The 21,630-nt window shown below is 35.6% G+C and overlaps 1 long non-coding RNA gene and 1 pseudogene across 2 annotated transcripts; one reads left to right on the forward strand and one right to left on the reverse strand.

Moving 5' to 3' along the window:
* Positions 1-8,548: 8,548 nt before the first annotated feature.
* On the forward strand, positions 8,549-15,118 carry LOC113277873. Of its 2 annotated transcripts, XR_003325193.1 has the most exons (7): positions 8,549-9,016; positions 9,288-9,573; positions 9,652-10,147; positions 14,362-14,436; positions 14,532-14,674; positions 14,797-14,854; positions 14,962-15,118. It is a non-coding gene; the product is annotated as an uncharacterized LOC113277873 (long non-coding RNA). The 2 variants fall into 2 exon arrangements; XR_003325192.1 differs by having other exon boundaries at positions 9,288-10,147.
* Positions 15,119-18,657: 3,539 nt separating this feature from the next.
* LOC113279700 lies at positions 18,658-21,230 on the reverse strand (annotated as a pseudogene).
* Positions 21,231-21,630: the final 400 nt, after the last annotated feature.

Here is a 21,630-nt window from a genome sequence, read left to right on the forward strand (position 1 = left end):
TGAAATCTATCCAAGATATTTGGATGAACCTCTTACAAATAACAAGGAATCGAATTATTTTGCTAATCTCTAAAATCAAATCAAAAATACTGAAAATATTAAATTCTCGCATCAGAGTCAAGGATCTTTTATTTATATTTAAGATACCAAGTGCTGGAGCATTTCTCGGTCAAACTCACAAGTTTTGGTATGTCAAGCTTGTTTTCATTTTTAGTTGATCAACTATGTCTTGATTTATAGTATACATATACTATAGTAAGTCTGTATTAAAGTTGTTAGCCGAGATTTCACCAATCAACCTTGAAGATTGAAGACTAAAGAGGGAGTCGACGGGAACTTCATCAACAAAGCTATGTGAAGACCGACTACCATATTTACTCATATTATCTACTATTTTATTTATTGAGACAAGTTATATGACTTTAGTATAACGATAAAAATCAGCAAAGAATAATGCAGCATAAGGAGTTAGTCAAGTTAGTTCTTAAAGTTCACAAACTATTTAAATAATACTGGACATTATTTAATTCAAGGGTACACGAACTGTTTTGACAGTTCGCGAACTAGCCGATTTTTAATATTTCTTCCACATCTTTTGTTTCCAAGTACACAAAATGTTCAGGAAGTTCGCAAACTTGCCAAATAAAAAGGTTTCAGAGTTACGAGACGACTTTGAGTTCACGAACATTTTTGACAGTTTATTAACTGATTCGGTCTTGTGATAATTACTCTATTTATGCTTGCCGGTTCCAAAACCACTTATCCTTGACTCTCTAGAAAACCACTTGGTACATTACTGTTGCACACATCTTCTTTGTAATTCAAAGCAAACCTCTCACATGCTTTTATGCGTAATCTATATGGAGAAGTTTAGCTTGCTGGAATACAAAACAATTCCTAAATATGGAAACTAGTTCACGAACCTGTTTTGTTTAGCATTATTCATCAATATAAATAGAGGACTCCCTACACACTATAAACTTAATCCTGGCATTTTGTGTCCTAGTTGCAGACTGGAGTCGTTCTCTAAAAGCCTAGATTTCCTCTAAGAAAATGTATTAGGTTTTGATTGTAAAAGAATTCACTACGGAACTCGTGAAGCCCGATCAGTCTATCTTTTATCTGATAGTTCTTGTTTTCCGGATCTTGCTCTTATGCATCTTCTAAGTTTTCAAAACTTTGGATTAAGAACTTGATTGATAGAAATCACAAAATTATCTAGGTTTCAGACTCTGTGATTTTACAAGATAGATATCTAGATCATTTCTGGTTTTGTTTGTTTAGATTGTTTTTGTGAGGTGGTAGTGATCTAAGCTTCTCTTTGATAAGGGTGTAAGTGTTCCAGATCCTTGAGGTTTGATGGACTTGTTCAATTGCAAACAAATTGAAATATATTTAAAGGGAATTTATATTAGAGGCAGAATAGTCATGAAAGTCTTCAATTAGGTTGAAGCAACTCTTAGGCCTGTAAAGGACGTTAGCTACGGGAATCATGTTGCATATGGTCTTTCGAGATCCAAGAGACATAAAGGAGCGAAACTGAAGATAAATTTCTCGTAGGGTCGATTCAGTCTCAGTTACATTCTAGTCGAAGTCTAATAGTAGGCTAGTGTTCATAACGAATTAATATAGCGTGGTGCTCAAGTTTTGACTAGATTATGGGGTTTTTCTGCCTTGTAGATTTCCTCGTTAACAAAACTTCAGGTGTCTTGTGATAATTTTTTTCCGCATTTTATCGTTTATCTTTATAATAGAAATATTACAAGTAGTACGTTAAAATAACCTAGACAGTTTATAAGTCTAAAAGACTTTATGAGATCGTATCATGAAAGAGGGATTAAAAGACTTTTTTTTTTGTTGGAATGCGGTTAGTATTACATTTCGGATACTAACTAGGTTATTACTTGGATATTGATTTCTGAGGTTGTCCAAGTTAAACTTATCTTTATATCAGGTATCAAATATTTACTGTTAGTTTGTGTTACCAATTGTGACAAGTTTTTCCATACAGGTTTCCGAAATAAATCTTGGTGGTGTAATTGGTACCCCTCTTTTTTAATTGGTATCAGAGCAGGCGAATACCGAAAAAAACGTAACAATTTGTGTTTGAAGCGATCCAAAATCTATGGACATGAGTTATATCTTCATTAAGGTACCACCAGCCTTTGATCGATATTACAAATTACTCATAGTGGAAAATAACTAATCATTCCTTCTTACAAGCCTGTGATAGGTAAAGGTTGTCAAAGTGTACACTCATCCGACAGTTACTGTTGGCATTGTAACCTCTGCCAAGGATATTGGTGAATATGACGTTAGTGAAATTCTTGTTGAAAAACAAAATTTTGATGGATCAAAGGATATTTTACATGCCATGAGTCTAGATCTTCAACATCATGTGTCTACATGTGAAAAAGAAAGCCTGTGATATCGTATACAAAAGGAATACCTTAGAAAAAGAGGCACAACTTTCAAAACCTAACTTCTGACTGAGAAAATATTTGTATGGATGATGAAGATTCATTTGAGGAATTAGTCACGAACTTTCTGATGCCTCTCATGCTTCAGGAAAAACTATTTCATAAAAGGATATTATGTTGAAAATTCTAAGATCCTTACCCGCTCGATATGAGTCTAAGAAACATGTCATCACAAAAGGAAACAATCTTTCAACTCTTTCAAGAAGTGATCTCGTTATAAAATAAAGGATCTTTGATCTTGAACGGAATCAAAAATCAGGTGCACTCAATGTTGTAAAAGTGTTAATCCTATTGATTACCCTTATATCACCTTTTTTCAGGAAAATGTATATAAGAAAAATGAGACGACCTTGAACTCCACGTTGTCCTTGATCTCTCAAGTCTCAACAAATCATGAAAGTTCTTAGAAGAAGAAAAAGGAATTGTCACAAAAATTTGTCTTCCAAAATACATATTAAGGAGGAATTGTAGGAAAAAGATAATACTCCTCAATGTTCAAAGTGTCGTGATTTTGACATTTCAATTTTGAGTGTTTAAACAAGGAATATGTCAAAAAGGAAAAAGCTTATATGCCTACTCTTGACTACTGTTCCGAGGAAAGAAAATCTTATTCTCCATGCCAATAATATTACCGACCTTAATGATCATTTTGAGATCTCTGGTAAACGTTCACAATATTCTAGAAAAAATTGTATCTCTACAAAAAGAAAATTAGCCTCTTACGAGACGAAATTCGCTTAGTGAGGGAAAACTTTATTCAAGAGAGTTCAAGTTTTCTTTTTGAAAAAAACAATTGAATAAGAAACTTGTTATTGTGGAGTTTAAATTGGTTCTCTTAAAATAGGAAAAGATAAGTAACAATAAACTAAAAAGGAGAGGGTACCAAGTACACCACTAACTTTTTTGTTCGACAACGTGTATGGAAAAAACATGATACAGTTGTAAGTAGACCAACTTAATTATCCTTGACAATATGTATGTAGATTTTATATCTCGATCTCTTCTGAATTAAAACTTATAGATTATGGAATCCGTAAACCTGATTGTTAAGAAGAGTACTTGGACGATCTAAAAAATCAATATCCAAGATCAGTCTAGTCGTGTCCCAATAGTCCAATGAGAATTCTGCCAAGTAATAAAATTGCTATCTATCTTTCAAGATATGAATTCTACAAGAAAGGGGTCTCGTAATCGATCACAGTTATATGGATGTATCTACTAGGATTGAATATGTGCAACTTATGTAAATCCAATTATAAAGATAAACAATATAATACAAAAAAGGAAAAACACAAGACACCATAAGCACTACAAGAAAACCTTAAATAGCCGACAAAAATCATTCGAATACACGAAAAAGTGGTCGGCCAAGCTTAAGACAACATTGGTCTCCAACATACACATTCATGAAGAATTTCTTCACACTAGTTTTTCGAAACAACAACAATATTTGGTCGCTCAATTTCTTTCCCTCAAGCAGATTTCTGGCACGAGTTTATCAAGCTTCACCAACAATCACATCATCCTTATAAGTTTGCACCAACGCAAACAACGGCACTATAGTTCTGCAACGGAAATCTTTAACCCTTCTTTCTCTTCTCTTTTTTCTTTTCAAATGCTTACCATAAAGCATCATACATTACCAACAACAATCAGCCAACCAAGAACACTTAGAACATGACACAATTAACACATTTCATTGCATCAAAGGGAATATGGACAAAACTTTCCCACTTAGGGACTTACACATACTTGTTCCTCTTGATCCAATCCTTTTCTTTACAAAAAATCTCTCAATTTGAGTCTCACAATCAACTCTGCAAGCCTATTGATTTTCTAATGCCTTTATATTATTTATACAGTGGTTATAATTGCCAAAAACCACTCACAACACTTGCACACACATGTGACATCCATCTGTCTCATAAGGTAGTTTCATAACTGCGCATACTGGTCAGTTTTTTTCCAACTCGAGCCAACCGTCAACACCCGTTACAAAGCAATTATAAACAATCCTACTTGGTTTTAAGTCCCTTCACAATCGTTCACCCTTGTCTCGTATCATTTGCATTGTAACACCCCGAGTTCCGTATTAGGGTCAAACCCGTATGGAGATTGGAACTCAAAGCGTTATGGGTCAGAACGAGACTTATCCATATATTTTTTTTTTTTTGCTAATTCACTTTTATACCAAACATAATTGAAACTGTTATACATGAATTGAAGCATATGAATATATTAAACATCGTTCAAAACATTTTCAACGAAACATTTCTTTTACTTCAATTTACACTTCAAACAATACAAGAAAACAATGCAATCACTAATCTACTCATTTCTAGATTCCACTTCCAACTTCCATAAATCTGCAAGGAATTTCAATTGGGGTGAGATGACAGCTCAATAGAATGCATTCCCTTTTTCAAATATAAGCAAACATGTCAACCAATCAAAGACAATACGCACAACATGAGTATATGGTGTAACTTTAAGGATTTAATTATGTACATATTCATCAACTAAACTCACAATCTATAAAATCCTCTTAAATGCACGAGTATCCTCGGTTCGTTCCCCGCCTATCCATGTATCCTCGGCACGTGACCTCCAACCTCACTTGCACGAGTATCCTTGGGTCGTTCCCCACTTATCCGTGTATCCTCGGTACGGGTACCGCCATTCAAACAAATATATTCATTCATCTAACGTAGCACGAATATCCTCGGGTCGTTCCCCACCTATCCATGTATCCTCGGTACGGTCACCACATTCAAACAAGTATATCCATTCATTTATAAACTCATATCACCGTTGCACGAGTATCCTTGGATCGTGCCCCACCTATCTGTATATCCTCGATACGGGCACCGCCATCCAAACAAGCATACCCAATTATTTACAAAATGACTTTATAATACAATACACACCTTGATATTCCAAACCACTTCATCAACAAGTTTATAAGTTCACAACCCCAACTAATGATGTAATTCTTTTAAACATTTAAGCAAACACACTAGCTGAAAAATTATATTTTATAGGTTTCATAATGATAACTTGATCCGATCGTCTTCAAATTTTAGGTGAACATTAGTGACATATATATCTATCACATATCCAAATTTCACATCAAACTAACGGCTCAATCAGAAGATATTTATTTTACAAACGCATTACAAAATCTGGGAAGATAACATCATTTTACCAAACTATTCACCATAAATTCATATTAATCTCAAAATAAGCAAACCCAAAGCACAGTGAAAGATAATACATTTATATACAAATTTTGGTAAGACATAAAATCATTTTAACATCATTAAGACTATCTAAGAATATCAAAACCACAGCAAAACGAAACTGTCAAGAATTTCAGAAATTACAATCCAAATTACAAGGAACATTCAACGGTGACTTTGCGTAGGAAAATTCTCAAATTTTAACAAGAGATACCTAATCATGTTATAAATCAATAAGAGAAGCCTGATCATCAATAAGAGATGTATATTTATTCAATTAAATTTCAGAAGCCTAACAATACAAAGGCATACAAAACAAACACCAAAGATAAACACCGAAAGAAAAAGGGTTTCACATTGTACCTCTCAATTGCTACAAGCTCCTCCTAATTTTCTTTATCCTTATTCTCCAAAATTTCTAGCTCTCTCTTCTTCTCCTTCTCCTTCTCATCCCCATTCTCTCTAACTTTTGGATTTCTAACATCTTAAAGTTATTTCTCTTTATATTAATATAATACACATAAATATATTTGTTGTTTTCCTTAATTATTTTATTTGTCTTTTTATTTTCTCTAAATTTATTTATTTATTAAAATAAATTAGGTGACTTTATCTCCACCCAAACTTGTAGCTCTTGAAGTTCAAACAACCCAACTATGCTAAGGCAAAAGAAGCAACAACCTAAACGAAATGTTAACTTACTCGGGAAAACCGAACCAAAACAATAAATAAAAATACAGGGTATTACAGGCATGCTCACAAAGCCTATAACCAACTATAACCATCATTGAGCCATAATGTGCTATCCTTACGCATTACTAAACTTTGGCCTTGAGTCAACTCACAACCAATATAGAAATACAATTGTCTTGTCCTGAGCCAATGCACAACTATCACGTACATCAATACAATCGTCCTGGCCATTCACTTAGCTCATACGCGTCATTTGATTCACTTAGCCAATTGCTCAAAAATAACAACGCCTACTATTGCATCACTAGCTTGATTGCACTGTCCAAGTTTTGGCCCGTCTTGGACTAATGCATATGCCAATTCTTGTCATATTCCATGTTCTTGTATCATCCTTGAGTTGGGCCAACTCAATTTCATAGATATGCATCAATGCCAACATCGCATGTTGCATTTGTCCTTTTGGCCTTGTCTTACCTTTCCTCAATGAAGCTTCATTGTGTCGGCGAATAAGCTTCATTTACTTGCCTACTGACTTTATAACGTAGAGCTATCATTGCGATTCACTGACCCTACAGGGTACCACTATCCTAGAGTGTTATAGTGTATGCAATGTAATGCTATCATAATTTTTCACTGACTAAGCCGATTATGCTGTAACACGTCACTATGATGCTTCACTAGTCATACCTGTTATACCCTCCCACTACTAAAAGCAAAAATGACACTTTTGGAGTCTGATGCAACCTCAATGCTATCTAATAGCCGTAAAACAACCCATTCCAGCGCCCACTCCAATCCCTTGACAATGGACTCTATTTATGCATCATAGTTGGTCTTAGTACCCCAAGCATATTGCTAAAGCTCCTAGGAAAATACACTGCACATCTCTAAGAACATAGCCAAAACCAACAGGAGTGGGGTTGAGTTTTGCTACCCCATCACAACATCAACATTCAGGTGTATCCACTCACATTCAAACACATGACATGTTTTCCTAACCTTAAAACATCTAACATTGAAAAACTTAACTAAATCTAAGTCCTTATTGGTTGTTATGCATATAACTTCTAATTTTACGAGAATAATTCACAATCAGTAACGGAATCTTTGTTTTCAAAGCTTGGATATCGACTCTTTCCTCTTCGTAACCACTACGCCAAATTCCCAGATTCGTAACAGGAATTCCTAGCGGTTTATTAGACGTTACGAATTTCCCGTTACAAATGGCCGTTGTGAAGGAGTCGTAACAGTTTGAAGCCGTTACTAATCTTTCAAACATTTGTAACACCGACCAGCCATTACGAAATTTTTTTAGGCGTGTCGTTCACATGCTTCGCTACACTTGGGTCGTAACAGATGCAGTTTGTGCGTGTGCCATTAACATGCGTGCTTTTCTTTTTGCACCCAAGATGGGTTATACTAGAGGATGTTTCCCCCCCCCTTCACATGGGTGTTATTGGTTTTCCTCCCATAGCTTAGTGAATCGATGAATCGATTTTTCATTTTCATTTCTTTCTCTCCCTCTTTTCTGCTCCTGCCTCTCTTCTCGTCGAACCCTAAAATGAAATCACAGAAACCCTAGTTAAACTATTAGCCGAGAAACCATCACAGAAGCTTAGATTTGTATTAGGAGTGAACTGAAATCACGATTCTCACGATTATTCTGAAGAAATCTCTTGTGTTAGGAGTGAATCGTTTCAGATTGTTCATCATTTTTTAAATCTGTATTAAGGTTTCGAAATATGTTATCTGAAAGAGAAAAGACAAACCCTAGAACCCAGTAAACCAAATCCTTAATCGGATTGATTCAATAAATAGGTATTAATATTATTTATGAATTCACTCAATTTCTGTGAACCCTAAAATAAAATCTTCTGTGTTTTTGCTTGATTCCTTTCTCACTAAATTTAATTCTTCTGATTTCGGTTTGTTCAATTTTTCAGGTTTGTGATGAGAATGATTTCGGTTTGTTCAATTTTTCAGGTATTCAAGCATTATTGTTTCCTCTAATTTCAATTTCTCAATTTAATTTAGTTTTTTTCCCTGCTGATTTGGGGTTTAGATATGTATTAGTGTTGTTTTGGGTTTAATTTTATTTTTAAAATTTAGGTTCTTAATTTACGTATTTTTGTTTTTCTATGTTTTAGTGTTGCTGGTGGTGGTGTTGGTATTTGAGACTTGGTGTTCTCTAGTGGAGTTGCAGCAACTTCAGGAGGAGGTGGTTCTGTAGGGGGTTGAGTGGATTCTGAAGCAGGGGTTGAGGGTGAAGATGAATCCGAAAAATCAAAATCAGAAGTGAATGATGAAGAAGATGAGAGTGGTGGAGACTTTGTTCTTTGAAACCTTTAAGAGTAATGTTTTATTATTTAGTAATTGTGCAGCTTGATTCTTAGTTTCTAAATCAAGATAAATGTTGCTTTATTGGAAAGAACACAGTTAATGTTTTCACTGATGCTCCAAAGTTTATCACCGGATGAAGTACGCCACTCGCAGTCAGTTGAGAAGACCAGTCTGCGGAAACTCTTAATGTAACTGATAACAAAGTTGAGGGGATAAATACAGAAGGACAGATTAGTGCTCCAGAAAAGGAAGCATAAGCTCAAGGTAAACATTTTTTAGGTAGTAATTAAGTGAGTATGTCTTTAGACATTTCTCCACTTTTGCCCTTAGTGGTTTCGTTAATGCCCAGGTAATTGTTGTCATTGTGCTGTTAATTATAATTGAGTTACTCTTTATTAGCTTTGAGCTAGCTAGTTATGGCGAATTTTTGAATGTGCATTGTGAGTTTTGGTGGCTTTATAGATGAGAATCCACACCTGTAATAATTATTTGTAGTTGCAAGTGATTAGGCTTTTTTTCGCTTGTTATAATCTAGGGAAACAGAGAACAACATAGTGGACTGTTGCTGAGAAATATTGTTGGAGCAGATGTTGCGTTCCCTCAAAACTTAGGAATTCTCTTAAATGATCTGAGTTCCATGAGTTACGATTTCTGAGTTCTAGCAGCAGAGTAGATGAGTTTGTAATGGTTTTTGATGAAGTTCTGGTGATGCTATACCTAAGAAACCAAATGAAGAAAACAAGTGTTGCTTCCATGGCTTGTGTGAGATGCTTAAGTCTATGAAGCAGCTGGAGGCTGAAATCGCACAGCTGAATCATGTGGTAACTTAGTGGCATTTGATGTTTTGCTTTTCCGGATCAAAATTATCTCAACCAGTTATTTGAACTTTCATATTATAGGTTCGCCAACGAGAGGAGGACACCCAATGCACCAAAATGATGTTGAAGTTCGGGAGGACAAGATTCAGAAAATGGAGTCACTGGTTGTTGGTGGTTTGATACCTTATGATACTTGGTCATACTTACTTTTTGAGCTTGTCGGTTTCAGGACTTTTATGAAGAAGGAGAGATAGAACTGCTAATGACTGAAGTATCTGAACTGCGCGATCAGGCCATTCTTCATTTTAATCTCACAATTTTAGTATTCGCTTGCTAATTTATTCGGCACTTGGTTGTATACTAATTACAACTTTTTTACAGCTACTTTAAAATGTTACTGTGCCACCACTGATCATCTAGTTTATGTCTTTGCAAACATCTTATATGTATCAATTCATCCATGTATTATACGATTGGATCTCTTGATTAATCCTTTACCATGGCACATGTTTCCACAGAAGGATGTTGTCATAGGGCATAATTCAAACCAGTTGGAGACAAATGCAAAACTTACCAGGTCAGCTGCTTTCTCGTCTTTCTTTCTACTCCAGCTTTGTCATGCTTCTGATTGTATTGTTTGTAGGGAAATAGAAGAGTTGCATTCTCAATTAAAAAATCTAATATCTTTAAGAAGCTCTACATAGAAAGACCACTGCACCTTCGTAATGTTCCTTGCAGATCGAAGAGTTGTTGTATAGAAGGTAAATTTTTGTGTTATTGTTTAGGCACTAGTGGAAAATGCAAAAAAAAAGTCCGCCAGAAACACATTTAAAACCTCTAAAACAGACTGCTTTTGGGATCCCTAAGATTGTAGTCTTATTTCTCAAAACGTCTGTTTTTGAGATTCTTTGATTTTCTCAAATTACGACTATCTTGAACAGCCCATAAGGAATGTGGTGGAAGCAGACGTTTCATTAATTCATAATACAATAAATAAATAAATTAGGTTTCACTAATCGTTAGCTCAAATCAAATATGATTGAAACAAAACAAGAAACTGAAATAGAATTAAACTTATATTCACTAAATTCATTGTACAACCCCAACAAATTACGATCACTCAAGTTCTAAATCTGCGAAAAATTCACTAAACACGTGGATTTCAGTTTACAATAACAAAATACAATCGGTTCCAAATCTAAAATAATTTACGAAACATACAGAAATCTAAAAAGCAAATCACTGTACAAAATTACAAAGGAAACATGAGTGAAGTTTCACGTAACCAGAATGCTTTTCCATAGTTCTGGTCCTTGTCAGTTGGTGCATGAAAAACAGTAGATATGCAAAAGAGAAATGCAATCCCATTCGATCAACAAATCAGTTGCCTGGAATAGCCACTTGTACACCAATTAGTAAGGTTGCATACAGTACTTCATAGCGACAAAAACTATTAAAACTTCAAATTTTGTATAGGTATGACAAAGTGTATATATAACAAGACACAAATGCAAATTGAGCAGCATATAATAATAGCGTATCATAGGGTCAGAAAGCTTACAAAGATGGGGATGAAAGTTAAACATAAATATGTATCCCAACTTGAACCTGCACATACACGAAAACAGGGGTTTTCAGGCTCCAGATTGTAGTTCCATTATTGATAAATACAATTTCAAACTGAAAATATAAGAGTAAGAGGTCAGTGAAATGGCTGCCAGTGGCAATTCAACCAACTGTTTTGATTCCCACCTAGCAAGAACTAATTGTGCAAGCTGCTGCAGCCAATGCCTACAAACAGAGCTAAACTCAGGGATAACAAACACTTGGATGTATTGAATTCCATGAGAGTAACATGAATTTCGTTTTGTTGTAGGGTTTCACAAATAAGTACCAGAACTCAGGGATAACAAACACTTCAAAGCATTAACCTTAATTGCAAAACCAAATCAAAAGTTGTTAACATAAGCACACTGGTGAAATTCAAACACCGTGATAAGGATTCAGTGATAAATTGATGCAAGGATATAGTACTTAAAGCAAGTAAGTCAGCGTTGACAAAAATTTACCACTCTGTAGTACAAAAAAGAACAGAAATCAACTTACACCCAACTTTTGCCTCATTTTCCTTAGGCATAAGAGATCTCTTGTTTCTAACCAATGGAGAATAAAATCAACACACCTGCAGTCTGGGTTTTGTTCCTCCATTCTCCATGAAGCCTAATAACACCCCACAACCATAATTACTCCACGAAACAACAACGACAACAACTAAACCGAGAACCAATTTATACAATCAAAAGTGGCTTATTACAAATAATGGCTACACTCATTACGAGAACTGGAAGAGAAGTTGATCATGAACCTAAACCAATGCCTGCAATCATGTTGGTTCCATGCCCTGTAGCACTGGAAAGAGCTAACATGCATGCTGAAGCCTTCTTGTAATAGGTGTGATACTTAATAGAACCAATAGGTATATAAACAGATCCTAGCATATCATTGTAACATCTTGGATCTCAATTCAGTTCACTATTGTAATTTTAGAAAACCTTCATATTTAATATAGAACAAGAAGAGTAAAGATTAACATTCTAAAAATCCTCCTACCTACGCTGTTCCAAATAAACAGATCATATCTGAAATGCGCATTGCAGCGGCTTCACCATCCATAATAATAAAATGACAACCCCAAATTTAGTTCTAAAGTTTTGAAATAGGAAGGGGGATTCTAAAATATGTATAAGTATTTCATACAATGATAATCAACAGACTCTGCTTCATGTTATTCACATTGCATATCATGCTGACTTTCCAACTATAATAAAAAAGAAACTCTGAGAATGTTGTACCAATATCAAAACCATGTGCACGAGAAATTTGCTTAGAGCTATTTAATGGAAGATGAACTATACTGCAATTAAATAATATGTCAAGTATACTTTGACAATATCGCTAACCTCACTTTACCAAAGATGTCCTTGTGTCAAACTACTAATCCTAATCAATAGGTATCAATTCTTTAATCTAATAGTTTTACTCTCATACACCATGACAATAATAGTTCTGATTCCCATCAGTAATCCAATCCCACCAACAATTTTCATACGAGCAAGTGGTAAAAAACAATCGAGTACCTCAACTTTACCAAGCCATGCTCCAGTCTTTGGATCAACAGCAGCCGAACCAATAACTATCAAATCTACCTTGAGCTTTTATTCAAGACCAATTGGATTTCCATGCTTGGATAACCCAAGCTTCACTCGTTGTGCTAAGAGATGCCATACTAGATTCCAGCACTAAGAAGAAACCTGTCCTCTGTCGTGATCGTGGTGTCAACAGCTTCTTCTCACCTAATTAAACATCAAATAGACTACATATTCAGTTCAAATTCTTACACAAAAATCCACATAATCAAGATACATTCATCAATTAGCCACAAAAGTGACATGACAACTCTAACCTGAGAGTGTTTTGGAAATAAAACCTTCTTCCGTGGGGAATCATCAACAAACAACCTCATTGCAAACAGATCTAAACAACAAACAACCCGCACATCTTTCGAATGTGTCAAGGCTGTAAGCAATATATCTTACCTAAAAAAATTAAGAAAACCCATTACTCAAAAGGCTAAACCAACCTTTATAAAAACCAAAAAAAAATATCAAACGCATACAAATCAACATGAGAAAAGCAACAAAGAATATACCAATTAAGAGAAAACTATTAACTTGAGCAATACCATGAGAATCATGAAATTAATACCAATATATGATGCCTTTAAACCCTTCTTTGTGAAGTTGCAGACGTTTCCCTCAACCTAAAAGACTCAAAAAACAACAAAATAAACCATTAGTTAGGTTTAAAAATAAAAATATAATCATAGTAATTTTCAAATTAGATTTAGGGGTTTTGTTTATTACACTATAAGAAGTGATGTTCTACCCATTTGATGAGTTATGTTGTCGGGAAAAATAGATTAATGAAACAGCTTCCTGTATAAAATGAGAGAAGATGAAGAGAAATTCAAATCGTTAATAATACTAAAAAGTTTATCAGATTTATGAAACAAGAATTAAATCGATATTACCCTAATGATTTCAGGAGCAAAACAATTAGATATAGAGTTACAAAGTTTTCTTTTGATTTCTGCTGGTACATGGATTTTGAATTTGAGATAGAGGTTAGGATAAATGATTTCTAACAGCAAGTTTCGATCTGTGAAATGAGAAACAACCTAGATTTTTGTTCTAGGGTTTCATTGATTTTGAGTATGCGAAATGAATAAACTGTTCTTCAAATTAAACAGTTGATGGTGATAGGGTGTGTAATTTTGTTGAAGGGGATCTCAGGTTTAAGGTGCATCTGAAGAGTGAGAAATGATATTAATCTAACAAAAATTCTGCCTTGGAATATGGGACCATAAAAACTAGTTCCTTTAACAGACTTAATTAGAATCCACATGGCAGAATCCAATATTTACTGAACTACCCCCAAATATTAAGTCTCCCTCGGGTTCTCTTTATCTCCAAAACGTCTACCATAGGAAGCTTTATGCATAAAGAATGCCATCGCAAGTCGTTTTTATAAATCCCAAACACACTTAAAAACCTCATTTTCCACTAGTGAGGGTTTATTAGGAATACTATACACGGATGAGTTGTTTCCTTATCTGTGTCTGAGTCATTCCCGATCAGTATCTTATTTTCTTATATGTTGGTCTTTCTTGGACTCTGGCAATCTGGAAAAGAAGGTTGAATGTAACATCGAGCGATGTGTTAAACTTTGCAGTGAAATTATGCCCTATTCTGCTTGCAGGGGATTGATAGCAAGGGGATAAGTTGTCAAGTCTAGTAATTCAGCTAAGTATGAAATCTCATATTTGTCTTCTTCTTACTTGTTTATCGGCAGAGTTTGTTTTCTATTTTGTTTGAACTTAAGCGTGTCTTTTTTATCTGCAGAAATCATTTAGTTTTGATGGTCTGGATGGCAATATGAGCTCCTTTATGATGCCTCTTTTAAAATTTGGGGAGAGATTTTAAGATGTCAATGATGTGATCTTGATATAGGATGATTTAGAGCATTTCACTGAGAATAATAATTGGTTAGTTATCTGACTCTTGTCTTGTGATTTGACGTATCTTTGTCTGTTGCATCTTAAGTGTATACGCGTTGAACTTGTGTGTTTGATTACTTTTAAAATTTTCTCCATTCTGTAATTTCCAGGGCTAGGTCGAAAAAGATTATTCATAATATAGTCTCTGAGTTCAAAATTCAAGTAGAGGTATGTCATAACGAACCTAATTTTCATTTTCAGTTGTTGGATTTATCACTTTTTGAGATTGTTATCTTGTTGCTATTAAATCCTCTTTCATTTTATCTGTCTAATAGGTAGAAATGTTTGTTCATTTCATTTTTCATACTTTCTCGGAATCACAGACTTCTGTCTCTTTCTCTTTCTAGGGAGTCTCAGACCAGAAACTTCAATTTCACTTGGGTTTGTGAGTCCCACTTCTGTCAGTTTTATTTCTTATGTTATCTCTTTTGTTTTGTCCTCTGTGACTGTAATATGCTATCTCAAACATAGCAATTTTGGTTTTGCATTATTCTTTCACGTAACTTAAGAATTCTATCAAGTGTAAACTACTTGAATGTATGTAGAAAGAATAAAAGAAGTTATTGTTGAATTGTGACTGAATCTGTTGGATGTGATGAAAGATTTATGCATATTATTTCCGGCTGAAAATGGACTGCCAGTCAATATTGACATGGTCAAAATTGGTCAATAACGACCAATTTTGACTAGGCCAATGTTGACTGGCAATAACTTTTGTGCTGTTACAAAAAATATCGTAACGGCTAGAAGCTGTTTCAACCTGCCACGTAGTAACGGCTTCGCGCGTTACTAATCTGCCACGTAGTAACGGCATGAGGATGTTACGACCATGTTGTTACAAAAACATTCGTAACGGTTGTCAGCTGTTACTACGTGTCATTTCGTAACGGTACTCAACTGCTACTAACGCCGTTACAACAAATAATTCGTAAAGGCTGCATTGCCGTTACAAAAATATGTAACACCCCTTTTTGAAACAGGGAACAGCCGTTACAACCCATTTTAGTAATGGCTGAGCTCTATTACTAATCCCAGAATTTGGTGTAGTATAACACGCTTCATTACGAGCCTTTCATTGATCGTGACTTGAATAACTAATAACCACAAGTGTTTAGCTAATGCACTTCTATTTCTCATGTAGTTGTATCAAGCTTTAAAATCTGCCACATGACGAGTGTTTGAAAATCCCTGCCAACCAATTCCAACATCGCTGTGCAACTAAACAATCCCAAAGTGTATGACCGAGACTTAAGCTTTTAACACAATAACAACGAGATGCTAATTCATAACCAATATCCACATGTCTATCTTGAGTAAAACAACACTGAGGATGAAGTAATTTCCAGTTCCGAGCAATTACGGTAGGATGTACTGCCCTTTACCATAGCAAACCAGAGCCGATGAAGCTTGCAGTTTGGTGATGTCGTATGACTTCTGCTACAGACTTCATAGAAAAAATCCCTAGTTTGTCAAGCCTTCAAACAGGGACATCATTCACTTTAACAGGCCTGATAATACTCAATATCCATGCCACATCTGTCTAAATTTCGCAACATTGTATCACAAAAATCTCATTCACCATTGTGAATACAACTACTTAACTTTGCAGTCTAGCCAGTTATCATGCCATACATAAATATTTATCCATCTCCCACCATCCATCTCGTGTTGTCCTCCACATCATCACATATCCAATGAATCCTTCCTAGAATAGAAGAGTTGTGCTCGTGATCTACAATTGTACCATCAGTCTTAAAGAATTTAGCACGCATGTACTTAGACCTAGTTTTTTTTTTTTTTTGAAATCAAGATATTCCACCACAGCTTTATTCATAGGTATTTATCCACTATCACCATTCTACGAAGACCCAGACCCCCTTCCAAGTAAGGGCAGCAAATTTTGTTACTAGAAATTAACAAGTTGTAATGCACCACTACCATGTATAAGAGATTAAGTAGAAAAGACAGTCAAGAATTCAATTACTTACTTATATCTACGACTACAAATACTGATTTATAAGCGTGGATCCGAGAGGGAATTGATATGTGTAAAAGAGTGTTGTGATTTTGTACGAGAGAATTGAATAGCTTGCACATGAAAAAACAAATACCCGTCATGGTTACCGTTAGAAAACTAACTGTTGGCGGTAGAAGCTAAGCCGGCAGTGGCTGAACTTTAGCCGTTGACACTCTAGGTACCCTCGTGCGACATTTTGCCGCGTGCTTTGTAAATTTCCGTCAACCACATATTATTAGGGTTGTCAATGGGTATCCATCACCCGGTACCAGAACCAAACCCGGTCAAATAGAGTTCGATTCCGGGTCCTAAAATTGGCCCATTAAGAAATTTGGATCCGATGGGTAATTACCTGATTGGACCCGGATCTTAAAGGATCCAAATAGGTAACACCCAATGGATACCCGGTTATTCATTTTTTTTTTTAGTGAAATACGCCACATTGGGTTTTTATTAGAGAGGCAAACCATGACGATAATTACACTGGGTGTGTTGGAAGCCTAGCAACAAGCTGGGCACCAACACCCTTTTAGATAATAATACCTAATCGATGGAAAAGAGAACTGCCTATTTTGTGATTGGCATCAATTTAACAAGGTAGTTTCTCAAACGCTTTAAAAATAAAACAGTATCTTCATTATTTTATTCCTCTTTTTAGCAAAATCACAAGTATTTTGCTAGTTTTGGCTTTAATTTTTTTTTTCGTTTTTTTCTTAGAAGTATTTTATTCCTCTTTTTAGAAATAATAACTAATTCTTATAAAAATAAGTTAGATTCAAGCCAAAAGAAAAACATATCAAGTTTTTGATTTTTTTTTGTGTATTTTCTTAATACTTAACGGGTACCCGAAACTGATAGGTACCCGAATTTTTAACAGGTCTGGTTATGAGTCCACACATTATGAAACCGACCCAAAACCGTTAGGAACCGAACACAACTTTTATAAATAGGGTCCAGGTCCAGTAGTGTCCGAGAGGACCCGGATCCATTGGTAGCCCTACATACTATCGTAGCAAAAAATTCATTTAGCCAATACACTCAGAGCTCAGCTTACCAAACTTCTTAATTTGCAAACTCCCATAGAGATTGCCCGTTAACACCTAAAGTTAAGAAAATTCCACTTGACCACACAAGTCCACCAGCGGCAATTGGGGTTCTGGTATTTTCTTCCGGAGTGAAGTGGGACAGAGATAAATTAGGTGATTGCGTCGGGGAGAGGTGGTGGTGCTCGCTTTGCACAGAGATATCAAAGGTGTTGGTGCTCGTTTAGGTCGTCGTCTTCTTCTTCTTCAAACTCAAAATTTTGGCTCAGAAGATATGGAGATGGAGCTGCTGCTGTTGCTTTTGAGAAATCTGATTACTCTGGAGGTGATCATCGTATTGTGTTGCCGCCAGAATGTATACCGCTCTTTGCTGATGGCATTTCTCTCATCCTCTCTCGATCGGTAAAACTTCAGGTGAGTTCCATCTTAGGGTTATGATTTGGGGATTTTCATCACAAGTAAATTAGGCAGAAATCAACTTAGGGTTTCAATTAGATTTTGGTTTAATTTGTTAATTTAGGGTACTCAAAGCATCAATGTCGATTCATTCAAGATAATGCTTCAATTAGGGTATCATCATATTAATGGTGTCCTGTGTTTTGAATAGGGTTCAATCGTGTTATTACTAGATGACCGCTGCGACGGTGGGACGGCCGACCGAAATTGACGATAAGCTTTCAAGTCTTCTGAACAAGCTGCATTTTCTTAGTATGTGCTAAAAGGAACAGTTGACCCTGTTACATTTTTTCTGACATTTCTTACCAAGTACCAAAAGGTTGAGTCACAGTCGGATGAACAAACAAATATGAATTGAGTTAATAGTTACAAACTACGTTTCTTTGTGAAATCTGATTACTGGAGCAGTACAGGTTATGTTCTCCATTTGATGTTTGAATTGAATTCTGTCTCTGCTGGTGCTCATTTTGGTTAAGCTGATGATTGCTGCAGTTCCTTGTATACGATATGGGATTGCTCTATAAAATCAGAGGAACACTACATAATATGCCGACACGCACCCGTGAGGCCAAGCCATGGTGATCCTACTCTACAAACGCTAGCCACAAACATCAAAAGTTAGTCATTCTGAAGATTAAAATTAACTGGTTTTCATAAATTCCTTAATACCCAGAAATGACTGTTTGTTTGATAGTAGTTTCGTGATTGTGATTGAGGTCTTTTTGCCCATATGAAGTGCAAGTGTAATAAGTTAACCAAGTTGAGAGAAGGCCTTTTACCATAAGATAGCCGATCAAGAAGGCATATATACTGCAGTAGCATGATCTTTATTGATTGCAAGTGACCATGACCTAGCAACACGGATGCACATAGAACCTCCAGCAACTCCATATAGGAAACAAAAGGATCCAGTAATATACGAGTCAACAACTGATTCCATCCCGACTCGTATAAACATATCCCATGTGTCAATTGAAGACTGCACAAAACCCTTGCCAAAAGCTCCTACGTGCACAAAACCCTTGCCAAAAACTCCTACATGCACAAATCCCCATCTATTGCCACAGCTCACTAACCTCCAAGCAACACCAGAATAACAACTTGTACATGAAAACATGAACTCATCTGTATCACCTGTGATTGCAGTCATAGCACACGCCGAACCTCGAATAACAACAAAAACTAGCTCTAAAATGGAACCAGTATAAATTTCCCAATCAAGTACTTCCATGTGTCTCTAACAGCCCAAAGTGAATCGACTTCCACCCCGCGCGTGAAATACATGTAACTGACAAATGAGATCCCAACATGTACCGCATTCTTAATCACTTGCATAGTCCATCCCAGACTCAGAAGAATCACAAAAATGTAAAGGGGATCGAATTGGGTTCATGTTGCAGTAGCACCACCAAATCCAGAAACTGAAAGCCAGGTATAAATTGTAGCATCCATAAGTGAACCAGTTAATATTACGAATGAATCTAGGTTACGAGATGACGGTACTGAAGCAACCATAGAAAGTGAGAGAATCTGAGTTGTGTGGTTAATCCCATTAGCTACCCAACATGCATAAAGTGATTGGGTGAGAGCAAATATGATTGCAATCACAGAAGTAGCTAACCCACCAGCTGAACCAATGAGCAGGAGTAGAATGCCAACTGCAAATGTTAGTAAAGGGCTGAGCCAAAAGACTGTATGCATGGTCTTCGTATTATGAAAGACCGAGCACTAAAAACGAACAAACATTTGCAATTTTCAAAACAAGGAACGCTAGCCAGACGAAGACAATAAGGCAAAATTCTCTCCATTGAATATTACTTGTGAATATAACACCAAAAAATACTGGATAAAAACATAATATCAAACTACTTAGCCCTACGGCAGGGCAAATGTTAAACTGGACAACTCAAATTTAATAGATGTCATACTAGATCATGGAATAGATTATATGTATGGGATTATAGAAGCCTTAACTTTTCATATCCAGAATCTACATCTAAACAATGATCTAAAGACATAGCAACCCGAAATCTAATAGATCTTACAACAGAAAACCCTAAAATCAAAAAATAAAAGCAACCTAAAATCACACTACAAGTAATATACTCCATATGAAATTATACACAACCATTTGCAGGAAGATTCATTAAATAGAAACAAAGACATCAAACTACCCCTGCTGTTGATGAATTCCAAACCCCTCTAGTAAAACAGAACTAAACATATATCTTCTTACCACATGATATCAAATAACGTAGTTACGTTCCAAACAAAATTTATGCACAGTATGAGCATACAGAAACAAAATATTTCCATTTAATTTGTAAGCTGAGATTAAGAAATTCTCACCTGAACTCCTCAACCTTGAGTAAACTCCATACACTCTAGGTTCAACACCTGAAAGTCAGACATTCGTTAGTTTTGTAAAAATACATGTCTCCTTCAAGAACCCAAAGTAAAAATGAACAACCAATTATGGAAGAAAACAAATTTAACAGTTAACCCCGGAATGAAAATTAAGGGATTTGATTTCTAAGTTTTAACTGAAATTTAAAACAAAGAATCGAATCAAATTAAGGGTTGATGAAACAGATTAAGGGACATACCCATAATTAACTCTTCAACCCATAGTTTTATACAAAATGAAGAATCGAATTGAAAGCAGAGATTTACAGTTGATAAAACTCATACCGTTAATGGTGATTTTATGGGAGTGATGTAGAAAGCAGAGGACGGAGTTGGTGATGGTTCAATCAATTCACCCAATTTTGAATTTACGGTTACAGGTTAGAGAAGATTGAATATTCAATCAACCAAATCCAAACTCTGCACTCTAAAGTCGAAATTGAGTAAAGATTAATGGAGATTTAGGGTGTGAAATTGATGAAGATGAAACTGGTTTTCGATTTCGACGAAGAAGAAAGGATTCGAGAGAGATTTCTGCTGCTGTACGAATCCTGTTTGGAGAAAGAATAGATTAGGGATAGGGTAGAAGAGAAGAAGAAAAAGGGAGAAAAAACAAATGGAGGTGCCCGGGATTCGACCGTAGGACCCCTAAGTATATTCCGTGTTTTTATTTTTTTTCGTTTTACAGAAATGTCCTCAACATTATTAATTATCTACTTCCCTTTAAAAAAGGAAAAAAATCAAGGAAAGGCAGTGAGGTCCTTTCATCGTTGAACCAAATTCAAGTTTTTTGTGAAATTGGAAAAAAATGTCACGCTTTACATTGACACAAAGTCACCATATATAGAGTCCTCCCTATATATAGAGTCCTCCCTCGCTTCGCTCGATCGGCCTAATTAAATGATGAAGAATTAGGATTTTACTTAAAAAAATGTGCATAACCCCAATCACAAATACTTTGAGATGTACAACATGGGAGGATAGAGAGTGAGAGGAGATGATTTAGCAAGGTACTGACATAC

The sequence above is a fragment of the Papaver somniferum genome, chromosome 5 (assembly GCF_003573695.1).
Source record: "Papaver somniferum cultivar HN1 chromosome 5, ASM357369v1, whole genome shotgun sequence".
NCBI classification, from domain to species: Eukaryota; Viridiplantae; Streptophyta; class Magnoliopsida; order Ranunculales; family Papaveraceae; genus Papaver; species Papaver somniferum.